This window comes from Petaurus breviceps, unplaced genomic scaffold (genome assembly GCF_028583685.1).
Source record: "Petaurus breviceps papuanus isolate PSGF00001 unplaced genomic scaffold, PetGlider_PUasm1.0 90639, whole genome shotgun sequence".
In the NCBI taxonomy this organism is placed as follows: domain Eukaryota; kingdom Metazoa; phylum Chordata; class Mammalia; order Diprotodontia; family Petauridae; genus Petaurus; species Petaurus breviceps.
Window position 1 is genome coordinate 3,073,824 of NW_027187296.1, and position 15,465 is coordinate 3,089,288.

A 15,465-nucleotide genomic window follows, 5' to 3' on the forward strand; every position below is an offset into this window, starting at 1 on the left:
CCTGTATACCGTTTGCTTTGTATTTCTATGCATGTTCTCTCTCCCATTAGATTGTGAGCTCCTTTAAAGGCAGGGATTGTCTTTTGCCTCTTTTTGTATCATCAGCATTTAGCACAGTGGCTGGCATGTGATAAGTAGTTAAGAAATATTTATTGATAAATTACTAATAGTGGTGGTGGTAACGTGATGGTGGCAATAATGATAGTGGCAGTGGTGGTGGTAGTAGTAGTAGTAGTAATAGTAGGGCTGGAGAGTGAAGTTCCAAACTCCCCTCAATGCCTTTCTTTATAGAGGGCAGAAACTGAACTTTTTGGGTTCTCTCCATTCTGCATCTGCTTCTCTGCCTGATTTCAAGTCCATAGAACAAGATACTCCCCGGTCTCCCCTCCCTTTCCTGCCTCCTTTCCCCCCATTAGATTATAAGTTCCTTGAGAACATGGACTGTCTTTCTTTTTAGTAACTGTATCTGCAACACTTAGCACAGGGCCTGGCATCAATAAGTGTTTATTGGATTGGAGTAGTAGTCATCGTTGTCATCGTTATAGTAGTCAAGTTCCTCTATTTTCTGTTGTTCCTCAGTTTTTTCAGTACAATGTTGTACTCTGACAACACCTTTTTGTATGTAGCTGCTGGGAAGTCTCTCCTTTGCTAAGATAGCAAGGGTAGTTTCATGCAAAAAATGAGCATGATAAAAAACAAAAATGGTGGGGGCTTAGAAGCAGAAGAGATGAAGAAGAGGTGGCAAGAATACACAAAAGAACTACACAAAAAAGATCTTAACATCACTGATACTCATGATGGTGTGGTTACTGATCTGGAGCCAGACATCCTGCAGAATGAAGTCAAGTGAGACTTAGGAAGCATTGCTAACAATAAGGCTAGTGGAGATGACAGAATTTCATCTGACCTATCAAAAATCCTAAAAGATGTTGTTAAAATGCTGCGCTCAATATGCCAGCAAATTTGGAGAACTCAACAGTGACCACTGGATTGAAGCAGATCAGTTAATGTACCAATTCAAAGAAATTACTGAACAATTACACTCTTTTAACATGCCAGCAAGGTTTAAGTTTCTGTTAGCAAGGCTTCAGCAATATGTGAACTGAGAATTACCAGAAGAGCAGGTTGGTTTTCAAGGAGACAGAGGGACTAGAGACCAAATTGCCAACGTTTGCTGTATTACAGAGAAAGCAAGAAAGTTCCAGAAAAAAAAACTGACTTCTGCTTCATTGACTACATAAAACCTTTGACTGTGTGGATCACAATAAAATGTGGCAAGTCCTCAAAGAGATGGGGTACCAGATCATCTTACTTGGTTCAAGAAGAAATACTTAGAACTGACCATGGCACAACTGTTTCGCTTAAAATTGGAAAAGAAGTACAGCAAAGTTATGTTGTTTAACTTATATCCAAAGTATATCATGTAAAATGCCAGGCTGGATGAATCAAAAGTTGGAATTAAGGTTGCTGGGGAAAATATCAGCAATCTCAGACATGCACGATACCATACTGATGGCATAAAGTGAAGAAGAATTAAGAAGCCTCTTGAGAGTGAAAGTGTAAAAGCTGGCTTGAAGCTCAACATTAAAACACACACACACATCTTGGTAATTAAGTCCATCATTTCCTGGCAAAGAGAGGGAGAAAAAATGGAAGCAGCATCAGATTTTATATTCCTGGGATAGGAGATGACTGCAAACGGTGACTGCAGCAATGAAATTAAAAGATGCATGTTCCTTGGAAGGAAAGCTATGGCAAATCTGGACAGCATACTATAAAGCAAAGACACCATCTTGCCAACAAAGGTCTATATAGTCAAAGCTATGGTTTTTCCAGGAGCAATGTATGGTTGTGAAGAGTTGGAATATAAGGAAATCTGAGCACTGAAGAATCAACACTTTCAAAATTGTGGTGCTGGAGAACACTTTTGAGAGTCCCTTAAACAGCAAGATCATATAAGTCATTATTTAAAGAAATTAATCAAGGGCTGTTGTTCAATCATTTCAGTTGTATCTGACTTTTTGTTATACAATTTGGGGTTTTATTGGCAAAAATACTGAAGAGGTTTGCCACTTTCTTCTCCAGCTCATTTTACAGATGAGGAAACTAAAGCAAGTAAGGCTGAGTGATTTGCCCAGGGTCACATAGCCAGTAAGTGTCTGAGGTCAGATCTGAACTAAGAAAGAGGAATCTTATTCACTCTAGGCCCCATACTCTATCAACTATACCACCAAACTCCCTCAGTGATTTCAAGGATCCACCCCAAAAAAATTCCAAAGCAATTGAATGGAGTTGGTAGTCCCCATAATGTTTCTAGTTGCTATACAAATCAATGTGGGGAAAAGAATCAGGTGAAACTGATACACAGGTCTAAGTGGCCTAAGAATCCTTTTTAATAAATCCCTAACTTTATTATGAACACCCTGTCAGCCACAAAATCTCTGATCTAATATTAATGTTCTTCTCAACAAACCTTGGTAAAAGGCCAACATCTGTAATCTCAATTTGGCCCTCATAGCTGCACAGCAATGCTTTTATTCTTTCCTCTACAGAGAATGCAGAGCACAAAACATTAATTCTGTAGGAAGAGTGAGGCAGTCCATTAGCCCAGGCTCTGGGTTCTGCCCACCAGATAAGGAAGGGAAGAAATGTTGCAGAGGTGGAGAATGAAGGGATAGTGAAGAAAAAATATAGACACACCAAAGATAATAATTATAATAAAGCTTCATTAAAACGTCACTGCAAAAACAAAACAACAGATAATGCAACAAAGACGATTTTAACAACAGAAAGGAATAAAACCACATTGAGAAAAGAAAATTTAGTAAATATTATAATATAAAGGGTACATGAACCAACAGCTCCTGATGAAAGACAGTAATGCTGTGGACTTCTCAGAAATGAAGAAACAATAAGGAACTTCACAATGGTTCAAAAAGAATATACGCTTTATGAAATAAGAAATTGCAAATGAATTTAGGTAAAAAATTAAAGCTTTCAGTAAACAATTTAAAAAGAGTTAAGGAACTCTGTGATCCAGTGACACCAGTCTCTATTTTCTTTCTTGTATAAGTAATTCCATCTCCCAAAACTGTGCATTTCAACTGGCTCTGCTCCATACCTGGAACCCTCTCTCCTTATCACCATCCAGCTTCTTTTAAATCCCAGCTAAAATCCACCTCCTGCGAGAAGTATTTCTTTACTCCCTTTAATGTTAGAGCCTTTTTTCTGCTGGTTATTTCAAATTTATCATATGTATATATATATATATCCATATGTAATTGCCATTTGCAAAAAAAGCGCCACACCACCATATCAATGCATATGTTCCCAACATCACAAGCCTTGATGAGGTCAAAGAAAAATTTTATGAAAACCTAGAGAGAAGGAGAGAGGGGGAAAGGAGGGAAGAGCGAGAGAGAGACAGACAGAGAGACAAAGAGAGAGAGAGACAGAAAGACAGAGACAGAGAGAAACAGAGAAACAGAGAGATAGAGAGGGTTGGGTGTATGGGGGGTTCAGGGAGGGTAGTACCTCTGATGTGAAGGCTGCTGAACCCCTTTCAGGGCTCTTCATCCACCTTTGGTATCCACCTGATATTTAAGTCTCACCTGTGGCTCCAAGAAGCTGTAGCATGTACAGGTGGCCACACCCTGGTAAAAAATGTCTTGGCAGATCAGATAAACCATGCCAAGAGTAACTGCTGAATTTCAAACCTGTCAATGAGATAGGGGAGTGTCTACCCCAAGCATGTGAAGACTTCCCTGGCAAGATAGGTGATTGAAAACAATTTGTTCTAATGGGTTCTGAAGGCAGCAGAAGCAAGTGCTATGGACTACTTAGTGTTGTACAAACAAAAAAAAAAACAACAAAAAATGTTGCAGATGATTCTACTCATTATTGGTACAAGGAATGTGTGCACACTTATGAACAAGAAATTCAGTAGAACTGAAAGACAACCAGCTCTTGTTTTGGGAGAACTCAGCAGATATCACATCCAAATAGCAGCCATCAGTGAAACAAGGCTGGTAAATGAAGGCCAACTTATCAAAGTCAGAGCCGGATACACATTTTTCTGGAGTAGCCACCATGAGGAGGAGCACCCTGAAGCTGGTGTAAGATTCGCAGTCAAATCTAATCGAGTCAGTAAGCCTGTAGGCCTCCCCAAAGAAGTGAATGGCAGGCTGATGACAATGTAATTGGCACTTGCACAAAAGCGCCACACCACCCATATCAATGCATATGCTCCCCAAATGACAAGCCCTGATGAGGTCAAAGAAAAATTTTATGAAAACCCAGAGACCCTCATCATCAATGGGGCAAAAGAGGACAAATTTGTAATTCTGGGTCACTTTAATTCCAGAATAGGCACAGACTATCAGACGTGGCTGAGAGTCCTTAGGAGGAATGGAGTCAGAAACAGCAAAAGCAATGGTCACTGCGGCCTGCGCGGGAAGGCACGGCGGCGGGCGCAGGCCGGGAAGGGGCCTGATCAACTCAGAGGGCAAGTCTTCACACCAACCACAAGGTCCACTACCAGGCCTATCACCAAAGGGCTGGGACTGGAAAGAGCAAGGTAAGAAGCAAATACAGGGGCCCCTATACTGGACAGCAAACACTCCTGGGGCTACCACTTCATAGCCCAGAAATCTTTTTTTTAAAAAAAAAAGCCCCTTTCAGAACTTCCAAAGACAAGGATAACAGAGTGAACCCCACTGGCTCCAAACCCCCTCTCTGACCCTAAAAATATAGTAACTCTTGCCCCAGGGCAAAACCCTCTACAGTAAAGGCTTGGGATCCTAGAGGAAGGGCGTGGCTAGGACACTGCCTCAAAATGGGTAGAAAGCAGACTACAAAGACAAAGACTCTGGAGTCCTACTATCCTCAGAGGGAGGAACCAATCTCAGAGGGAGACAATGTGGACTCCACACCCACAGCTGAGACTTCAACAGGGAATAGATCCCAAGCACAGAAGGCTCTCCTAGATGAGATCAAAAGGAACTTTGAAAGCAAAATGAGAGAGATAGAAGACAAAATGAATAATTCTCTCAAAACGAAAATAGCGTAATTCGAAAAACATTATAATGAGGAAAACATCTCTCTAAAAAGAAAAGTGTATGATATGGAAAAGGAGCTCCAAAAATTAACCAAGGAAAATGATTTGCTAAAAACCAGAATTAAACAAATGGAAACAAATAACTCTATGAGGAACCAAGAATTAGCCAAGCAAAACAACAAAAATGAAAAATTAGAAAAAGAGGTAAAATACCTCAAAGAAAAAATAACTGACCTGGAAAACAGATCCAGGAGAGATAATCTGAGAATCATAGGCCTACCAGAAAATTATGATGAAAAAATGAGCCTGGACAACATTCTCCAAGAGCTCGTTAAGGAAAACTGCCCTGAGATACTAGAACCTGAGGGGAAAATAGAAATCGACAGAATCCACCGGACACCTGCTGTAAGAGATCTCAAACTGAAAAATCCTCGAAATGTTGTGGCCAAACTCCAGAACTACCAGATAAAAGAGAAAATACTTCAAGCGGCCAGAAAGAAACAATTCAAATATCAAGGGTCCACAGTGAGGATTGCACAGGTTTTGTCAGCCTCCACACTGAAAGATTGGAGGCAGTGGAATACAATTTTCAGGAAGGCAAAACAGCTCGAATTACAACCAAGGATCACATACCCAGCAAGACTGAGCATATTCTTCCAGGCAAAGAAATGGTCATTCAATGATATAACAGAGTTCCAGACCTTCTTAATAAAAAAGCCAGAACTCAATGGAAAATTCAACCTCCAATTACGAGAAGCAACAGTGACTTAGAAAGGTAAACAAGGAGAACACACATCATTTTAGAGGGAAAGAGGGGAGGGAGAGGAGCTTCGCATGAGATCTGTTCCTGTCATTCTTGATGTGAAGAAAAAATAGCATACCTCATTAAGTATAACAATATCCTACAGGGAGTAGGAGGGGGAAAGGGTTACAAAAGGGGGGTGGGAGTGGTTTGTAGGGAGGGAAGTAGTAAGGGGAAAAGGGGAGGAAAAGGGAGGGGGGCTGATAAGGGAATACTGAGGGAGGTGGTGATCAACAGGAAAACTATTAAGGGGGGGAAGGGAGAAGGGAGGGAAAATACAAACATTAACAGGGGCAGGAATAGGATGAGGGGAAAGAAACAGATAACAATCATAACTGTAAATGTGAATGGAATGAACTCTCCTATAAAATGGAGACGGATAGCAGAATGGATTAGAAATCATAATCCTACAATATGCTGTTTACAAGAAACACATCTGAAACAGAGGGATACACACAAGGTAAAGGTAAAAGGTTGGAGTAAAATATATCATGCCTCAGCTAAAGTAAAAAAAGCAGGGGTAGCAATCCTTATCTCAGATAAAGCAAATGCAAAAATTGACCTAATTAAAAGAGATAAGGAAGGAAACTATATCCTGTTAAAAGACACCATCAAGAATGAAGCAATATCACTACTTAACATATATGCACCAAGTGGTGTAGCATCCAAATTACTAGAGGTGAAGGTAAAGGAATTAGAGGAAGAAATAGATAGCAAAACTATACTAGTGGGAGACCTTAATCTCCCCCTATCTGAACTTGATAAATCCAACCTCAAAATAAACAAGAAAGAAGTTAAGGAGGTGAACAGGATTTTAGAGAGGATAGGTATGATAGATCTCTGGAGAAAACTGAATGGGGATAAAAAGGAATATACTTTCTTCTCAGCAGTTGGCATGGCACATATTCAAAAATTGACCATGTTCTAGGGCATAAAAACCTCACAATTCTATTCAGTAAGGCAGAAATATTAAACGCATCGTTCTCAGATCATGATGCAATAAAAATTATATGCAATAAAGGGCCAGGGAAAGACAGACTAAAAACTAACTGGAAATTAAACAATTTGATCCTAAAGAATGAGTGGGTCAAACAAGAAATTATAGAAACAATCAGTAATTTCATTCAAGAGAATGATAATAATGAGACAACATACCAAAATCTGTGGGATGCATTAAAGGCAGTTCTTAGGGGAAGTTTTATATTCCTGAGTGCATACGTGATTAAATTAGAGAAAAGGGAGCTCAATGAATTGGGCATGCAATTAAAAAACCTAGAAAAAGAACAAATTCAAAATCCCCAATTAAATACTAAACTAGAAATATTGAAGACTAAAGGAGAGATTAATAAAATCGAAATTAAGAAAACTATTGAACTAATAAATAAAACCAAGAGCTGGTTTTATGAAAAAACCAACAAAATTGATAGAACCTTAGTCAATATGAAAAAAAAAGATAGAAGAAAACCAAATTTTGAGTATCAAATGTGAAAAGGGCGAATCTACCTCCAATGAAGAGGAAATCAAAACAATAATTAGGAATTATTTTTCCCAATTGTATGCACATAAATTTGACAATCTTAGGGAAATGGATGAATATTTAGAAACATACAAGTTGCCCAGATTAACTGAAGAGGAAGTAAATTACTTAAATAATCCCATCTCAGAAAAAGAAATTGAACAAGCCATCAGTCACCTCCCTAGGGAAAAATCTCCAGGGCCAGATGGATTCACTAGTGAATTCTATCAAACATTTAAAGAACAATTGATTCCAATACTCTACAAATTATTTGGGAAAATTAGTGAAGAAGGAGTCCTACCAAATTCTTTTTATGACACAAATATGGTACTGATACCTAAATCAGGAAGAGATAAAACAGAGAAAGAAAATTATAGACTAATCTCCCTCATGAATATAGATGCAAAAATTCTAAATAAAATACTAGCCAAAAGACTACAGCAACTTATCTCAAGAATAATACACTTTGATCAGGTAGGATTTATTCCAGGAATGCAAGGATGGTTTAATATTAGGAAAACTATCAGTATAATTGAGCATATCAACAATAAAACTAGCAGAAACCACATGATCATCTCAATAAATGCAGAAAAGGCTTTTGACAAAATACAACATCCATTCCTATTAAAAACATTAGAAAGTATAGGAATAAATGGAACCCTCCTTAAAATAATAGGTAGCATCTATTTAAAGCCATCAGCAAGTATTATATGCAATGGGGAGAAGCTGGAAGCATTTCCCATAAGATCAGGGGTGAAAGAAGGGTGTCCACTATCACCCCTCTTATTCAATCTGGTACTAGAAATGTTAGCAGTAGCAATTAGAGAAGAAAAAGAAATCAAAGGAATCAAGTTAGGCAAAGAAGAGACCAAGCTATCACTCTTCGCAGATGATATGATGATATACTTAGAGAATCCTAGAGAATCAAGTAAAAAACTGCTTGAGACAATAAATAAATTTGGCAAAGTTGCAGGTTATAAAATAAACCCACATAAATCCTCAGCATTCCTATATATTTCCAATGAAACTCAACAGCAAGAAGTAGAAAGAGAAATCCCATTTAAAGTTACTGTAGACATTATAAAATATTTGGGAATCTACCTGCCAAAACAAACCCAGGACCTGTATGATCATAACTACAAAACACTTTTCACACAAATAAAGTCAGATCTATCTAATTGGAAAAATATCAATTGCTCATGGCTGGGTTGAGCTAATATAATAAAAATGACAATTTTACCTAAATTAAATTATATATTTAGTGCCATACCAATTAATTTACCAAAAAACTACTTTATAGAGTTAGAAAAAATAGTGACAAAATTCATCTGGAAGAATAAACGGTCCAGAATATCAAGGGAATTAATGAAAAAAAATGCTAGGGAAGGTGAACTAGCTTTATCAGATTTCAATCTGCATTATAAAGCAGCAGTCATCAAAACTACTTGGTACTGGCTTAGGAATAGAGGAGTGGATCAATGGAATAGATTAGGCACACGAGATTCAGAAGTCAAAGACTACAGTAATGTATTGTTTGATAAACCCCCAGACCCTGGTTTTTGGGATAAGAACTCACTATTTGACAAAAACTGCTGGCAGAAACTGGACATAGACCATTATCTAACACCATATACCAAAATCAAGTCTAAATGGGTTCATGATCTAAGTATAAAGGTTGATACTGTAAGCAGTCTGCTAAAACAAGGAATAGTTTACCTATTAGACTTGTGGAGAGGGAATGACTTTATGACGAAACAGGAATTAGAGAACATTATAAAATGTAAAATGGATGATTTTGACTACATGAAATTGAAAAGTTTCTGTACAAATAAAGCCAATGTAACCAAGATTAAGAGGGAGGTGGGAAATTGGGAAAGAATCTTTGCAACCTATGTCTCTGACAAAGGACTCATCTCTAAAATATACAAAGAACTGAGTCAAATTTATAAGAATACAAGTCATTCCCCAATTGATAAATGGTCAAAGGTTATAAACAGGCAGTTTTCAGAGAAAGAAATTAAAGCTATCTATAAGCACATGAAGAAATGCTCTAATTCAGTATTGATTAGAGAAATGCAAATCAAAACAACTCTGAGGTACCACATCTCACCAGTCAGATTGGCTAAGATGACAAAAACAGGAAAATGACAAATACTGGAGAGGATGTGGGCAAACTGGAATACTAATGCATTGTTGTTGGAGTTGTGAACTGATCCAGCCTTTCTGGAGAACAATCTGGAACTATGCCCAAAGGGCTATAAATACTTTCATACCCTTTGATCCAGCAATACCACTCCTAGGGTTATATCCCAAAGAGATCATAGAAATGGGAGAAAGACCCATATGTACAAAAATGTTTATAGCAGCTTTTTTTGTTGTGGCAAAAAAATTGGAAATTAAGGGGGTGTCCATCAATTGGGGAATGGCTGAACAAGTTGTGGTATATGCATGTTATGGAATATTATTGCGCTATAAGAAACGGGGAGCAGGCGGTCTTCATATTTACCTGGAGAGGCTTAAAAGAACTGATGCTGAGTGAGAAGAGTAGAACCAGGAGGAATTTGTACACAATTACAGACACAACGTATGTGTGATGACCAACTTTGATAGACTGGACTCTTCTCAACAATGCAGGGATATAAGTCAATCCCAAAAGACGCATGATGGAGAGAAAAACGTGCATCCAGAGAAAGAACTAGAAAGAACTAAATTTATATCCAGGTGGAAGCAAAATACCTGATCTTTTTTGTTCTCTTATTTGATTTTATGTCCTCTTTACCATTTTTCATTCCAGCTGGTACAATCCATCCTTATAACCTGACCATTGTATAATGTGAAAGTATTTACAGATCCTATACTTGATTATAAGACGCCATGGGGGGGGGAGGGAGGGGGACAAAATGTGAAATTCAAGGAATTGTGGAATTGAATCCTGTAAACTAAAAGGAAACAAACAAATTAATAAATTAAAGAATTAAATAAAAAAAAAGCAATGGTCACTTACTACTGAAGACTTGTCACCAACACTACCTAAATACAAGGAAATTCTGAAGTGAAGGATATTCTGGAAGAAGAGAAGCAAAAGGTAACATTAAAAGGACACATGGATTCTATGCAAACCAAAGAGGCTGACCTTAATAACAGAATGCACAGGTATAACTTAAGGCAAAACAAACAACCCACTATTACCATAGAGCAAATAATGCAAGAAAACGCTCCAGAATTTCTGAATACAAGAACAAAGCACTGATTGAAAGAATACATTGATTGCTAATTGGGGGGGGAGGAGGGGGAACAACCTGCTCTTCTAACTCCAAGATATGTAGCAGAAAAATCTTAACGATTTCAATGACAAAACAACAATTTGGGGGGGGGGTGAAGCTCAGAAGCAAAATCAACAGGTCAACTCCATACAATTACTATGAGGAGGAAACCAGGGAGTGATGTAAAAAGACTGATGCTGCTTCACAGGTTGTTCAGTGACAAGCTTACCTTTCAAAAAGATATACCTAACACATGAAAATGGGGGTATGTGACTTAGGGTGAATGCACAAGTGAGAGAATCTTGTGAAAATAGTATCAAGAAGATAGTTGTGGGGCATCAGAGTGAGAAAATAACTTGGAACAAGGAAATCAAGAAACTCACCCCTCTGGTGAGTATCACCTTCCCCAGGACTGCTTTTCCAGATTTATAATGCTACTGCGCAACTGACAACTCTTCCTTTCCCCCACAACACTTCAGACACACCTAGAAGGGGACAGAAATAAAAAGCATTTCATTAACCTTTATCATTTATCATTTTGTTTCCACTTTATTCAATGTTGAGTATCATCTTTTACTCTCAATTTTACATTATTTGTTTTTACTGACAGTTATTGTAAAAAGAAAGAAGCAAATGTGTTTATATCCTAAATGAATGTTGCCCTTGGCTCCCATCCCTCTGATCTGGTAAAATCAATTGCTGTCTGAAGCAGTCTCTGGGCTTTTTTGACCTCCTCATAGCTGCTTTATCTCTGTTAAACCTTTGTAGAAAATAGTGAATATTTTTGCCTCGTTTTTCACTTTTGGTAATGATGGCTCATTGGAATAGGTCAGGTTAAAGTTGTTGTATTAATCTTCTGTTCTTCATTATCTTGTATTCTAATGTGATGTTGACTTTAACCTTTGCTCTAATTCAGTGGTTTCCATTTAGTTAGTAAACCACTTAGGGGTTCATGACTATGATGCAAGGGGCTCATACTAAAAGTTTTTCAAAGTACCTTAAGCAGTAAATAATCACATAATTATGTTACGAATTGGTTTTTCCTCTGTGAGAACAAATATGTGCATGTCTGAAACATTATAGAATTTTTCTTCTGCAATTTAAAACCATCGTGATCATGTGCACAATTTTGGTGTTCATACCTTGATTATATCAAACTGACTACCTTTGGCTAAGTGCAACATATTACTGAAGTTTTTTAAACTGTCATCAAATTGTTTCCAAACCTTCAATAGGGTTCAACATTCGAAAGCAAATCTATTCCATATGACCAAATGTAAATGCATATTATTATGTGCATTCTGTACCCTGCCCCAAAGTAGCTCCCTCATTCCAGTACCCTGTAATCCTGTCTCAGCAGTTATAATCATGTGATCAAGATGTTAACAGATATTTGCATTGGCTGCTTGAAAGCCATGATTGCTAGGAATGAGCATTATAAGTCATCTTAAAACTTTCATGTTCATCACAAATGTTCTATAGAAAGAAACCTTACATTGCTTCTCATTGCAATATTAAGGCTGCTTTCCAATTTACGCTTACCCTCTACTTATGTTACTATTTTTCTGTCTGGCAGATTTTAAAATGAATTGGTAGGCAACACTGGTCAGTCATTGTAGCAGCAAGTACCCCAAGCGTCCTCAGGGTTTGCATCTACCACAGGTTCTTGGATCTGCTTTGTTAAAGGAAAGCAACTCAAAATGGGTTAACAAGCTTACTTTAATCAGTCAGACATATATCGTTTACCTTGTTCAGGGGAAAAAGGTCAGCACCCCAAACTTCAAAACATACAGGCAGAATTATCAAGACAGAAACAGATCAAGTAGACAGATTTCCAAACTGTCCAACCATTACATCCATACCCAGTCAACATCTGGGTTTCCACATCTGGGTTTTTCAAAGCCGGGGGACTCTCAACAACGGCTTCCCAGAATTCAGATCAAATCACAGAACACTTCTCAAAGTGAGTCCCAAAACAAAGCTACACATCAGGGCTTATATAGCCTTCTCCTGGCTCAGAGAATGTAACAACCTTATTGACTCACTGGACAATCAAGAAGTAGCTACTGAAAAACAAGCCTCCCTCCCCAGGCTTCAGGTGCATTTTAGCCTAGGGGCAGGGAAGATCTTCCAAATTTGCATTCCCATTACAGTCATTCAGTAGGGTTTTTGTGGGGAGGTTGCTGGGGTACCAGTCAATCTAAACAGATTCTTTTTTTTACAAAGTTTAGTTTATATGTAATTTGTTAGAAATGAAGCAGTATATGAGATTGATTTTTAAATATGCTTCTCATCTAATAACACATTTTTCAAAAACCAGTAGAAAAATATTAGCTATTCATTTTCACCAACTGGTTAGGTGGCTAAAATTTTTTGTAAAATTAATTTCCATTTCTCAGATGAGTTTATATTCCACAAGATGAAAAAAAAAACTTGTAAATTTCTCCTACCATTCTCTACCATATATTTGTGTGAGCATATTTACTTTATTTAAACAGGTAAGATTGTTCTTATGGTGTTGAGTCAAATATTGCAAAACTTTTTCAAATACAATTACAACAATGAAAATTAAATTTGTACAAGATTATTCTGTCATTATACACATTCCAAGTTATAACTTATTACATCAAAATGTTATTTATATTGAATAAAATTTGTGAAATAAATTTAATATGAAGTCTTGTTAGATTAAATTCTTAAAAGAATATCCCAGACAAATGTATTTGTAATTTTTTATAGTTATAATTTTATATTTTTACAATTATGGGAAAAATAAAATTGTATAATTATATAAATTTAAATTGGAGCTTTGGGAGGACAAAAATAATTATTGCAGTTATTGTAAGCAGCTAATGAATAAACCTAAAAGAATATTGAGTAGCATATTAAATTACCTTGGGGATTCACAACACAATTTTTCTTATTGCTGAAATGGATTCAAGGAACAAATGATGTTGGGAATCAGTGCTCTAACTTTTCATTGTCTGCACAAACCACTTAATTCCAGCCTAATTCCCAGGAGTAACTAGTAATTTCCTGCCTATTAAGATACAATTTCATATTTTGTGATTTTATTTGGTGTTCACCAATGTATTCATTCATTAACAAGCATGTAGTTAGTAACTACTAAACACTAGTTGGAAAAGACAATGAGGTGCAGTGGCTAGAAAGCAAGTCTCAGAGTCAGGAATACTTCTGACACATAATGGCTATATGACTCCAGACAAATCCTTCATCTCTCACTAATACCAGGCAATCCTCTAAGATCTCAAAGTTCTAGATCTAATATAGCTTGCTAGATGAAAGTTCCTCTTTCAGAATTCCTTTTACCAATGGAATCATAGGGCTGGTCTATATATGTTAAGCATTGGAAATGTCAATACTAAAATAATTTAACTCCTTCCCTCAATGGGGTTTACATTTAACTGCTTATGCTAATACCTTAGTAAATAGTCTTTGTGAACTTCTGTGACTGAACATTTTAATCACTTTGTCCTTACCTAATGATGAAATTTGTGGGACTTAACTAGGCAGTTCCATAGAGAAGATATCAACAGGGTCATTCATGGTCAAACACTACCTTGGTCTTTGTAAAGTGCTTTATAGATATCTCATTTTATCCTCACAATATTGGGAGGTAGGTATTATTTTTACTTTTTTTTAAACTTGTTTTATATATGAAGAAACTGAGGCAAATAGAAGTGATTTACCCACTCACAAAGCTAATAAGTGTTGGAGGCAGGATTTGAACAAAGGTCATAATATGAAAATCAATGTTTGTGCAAATCTGAGAATCTGGATCATGCTATTGTATTACTTACCACGGACATTGAAGGGACAAAGGAACCCTAGAAACATGTAGTTCAATAGACTAAAAGAACTGATTATCAAAAAAATTCGTGACACATGACTGCATATGAATTATTCTCACAAAGATTCCCAAGACAAAGGTGAAAATCCCTTTACTCTGTGTACTATGCTAAGTTCCAAGTTGTTTATTAGTCCCTCATCAAGATAAAATACATACATTTTAGTATACCACAAGTACCCTCCAACTTGGCCTGGAAAACATGTATATAGAAGCAACACATAATCTAGAATGTGTGAAGCATTCAGAGTCTACCTCTAAATTCTTCGGTAAATGTTATTTCTTCCCCTTTTAAGAAAATATAGTCTGAAATTTTGAAAAGTCAGGAAGATGAAGTCTTGTTTCCACTTCTGGGAAATCATTTGGCCCCTTTCTACCTGGCCCATGTTTTCTATCTGTTCATGATAAACTGAACATTCTTAATGCAGTTATCCTTGCTTGAATGGCAGAACTGCTATAAACCCAGGTTGGAGGAATGAAAAGGTATGTGATTATCTGAATAAACTGCTGTTATATCAAACTCAAAACAGCAAATTGTACTAACACATCTGGCTAATGCCAAGATCTCAGCCTCTGGCCAAAAAAACAATTATTGAAGGCATATTTTTGTTTTAACCAAGAGACCTAATAGGAAAATACCTTCTTCCAACAATACTTTAAACACATACTGAATCAACTAAAATAATGATTTTCATTGTTAGACGGAGAAAAGGGGGGGAAATTAAAAGTATGCTTTAATGGGGTCTTAAAATTTTAACTTTTCATGTAGCTAAGATGCTTTTTATCTTAAACAGAACTCCACTGCCCTCTTCTGTTTTCGAAGAGAAAGTACAGCGATATATCTTATTTTGGTGATTCCAATCATTTATCTTAAAAAAAAAATTAGGTAGTAATTTTCTCCAGTTTGCTTATCACCTATTAATTAAATCACACAAGTCTTTTCACATTACTAAGTTATCT

The 15,465-nt window shown here is 36.8% G+C and overlaps 1 long non-coding RNA gene across 2 annotated transcripts in view; it reads left to right on the forward strand.

Annotated features, from left to right (window-relative positions):
• LOC138143419 (uncharacterized) overlaps nt 1–15,465 on the forward strand; it is a 39,520-nt gene that overhangs the window by 13,131 nt on the left and 10,924 nt on the right. The gene's annotated exons all lie outside the window — the stretch shown is intronic.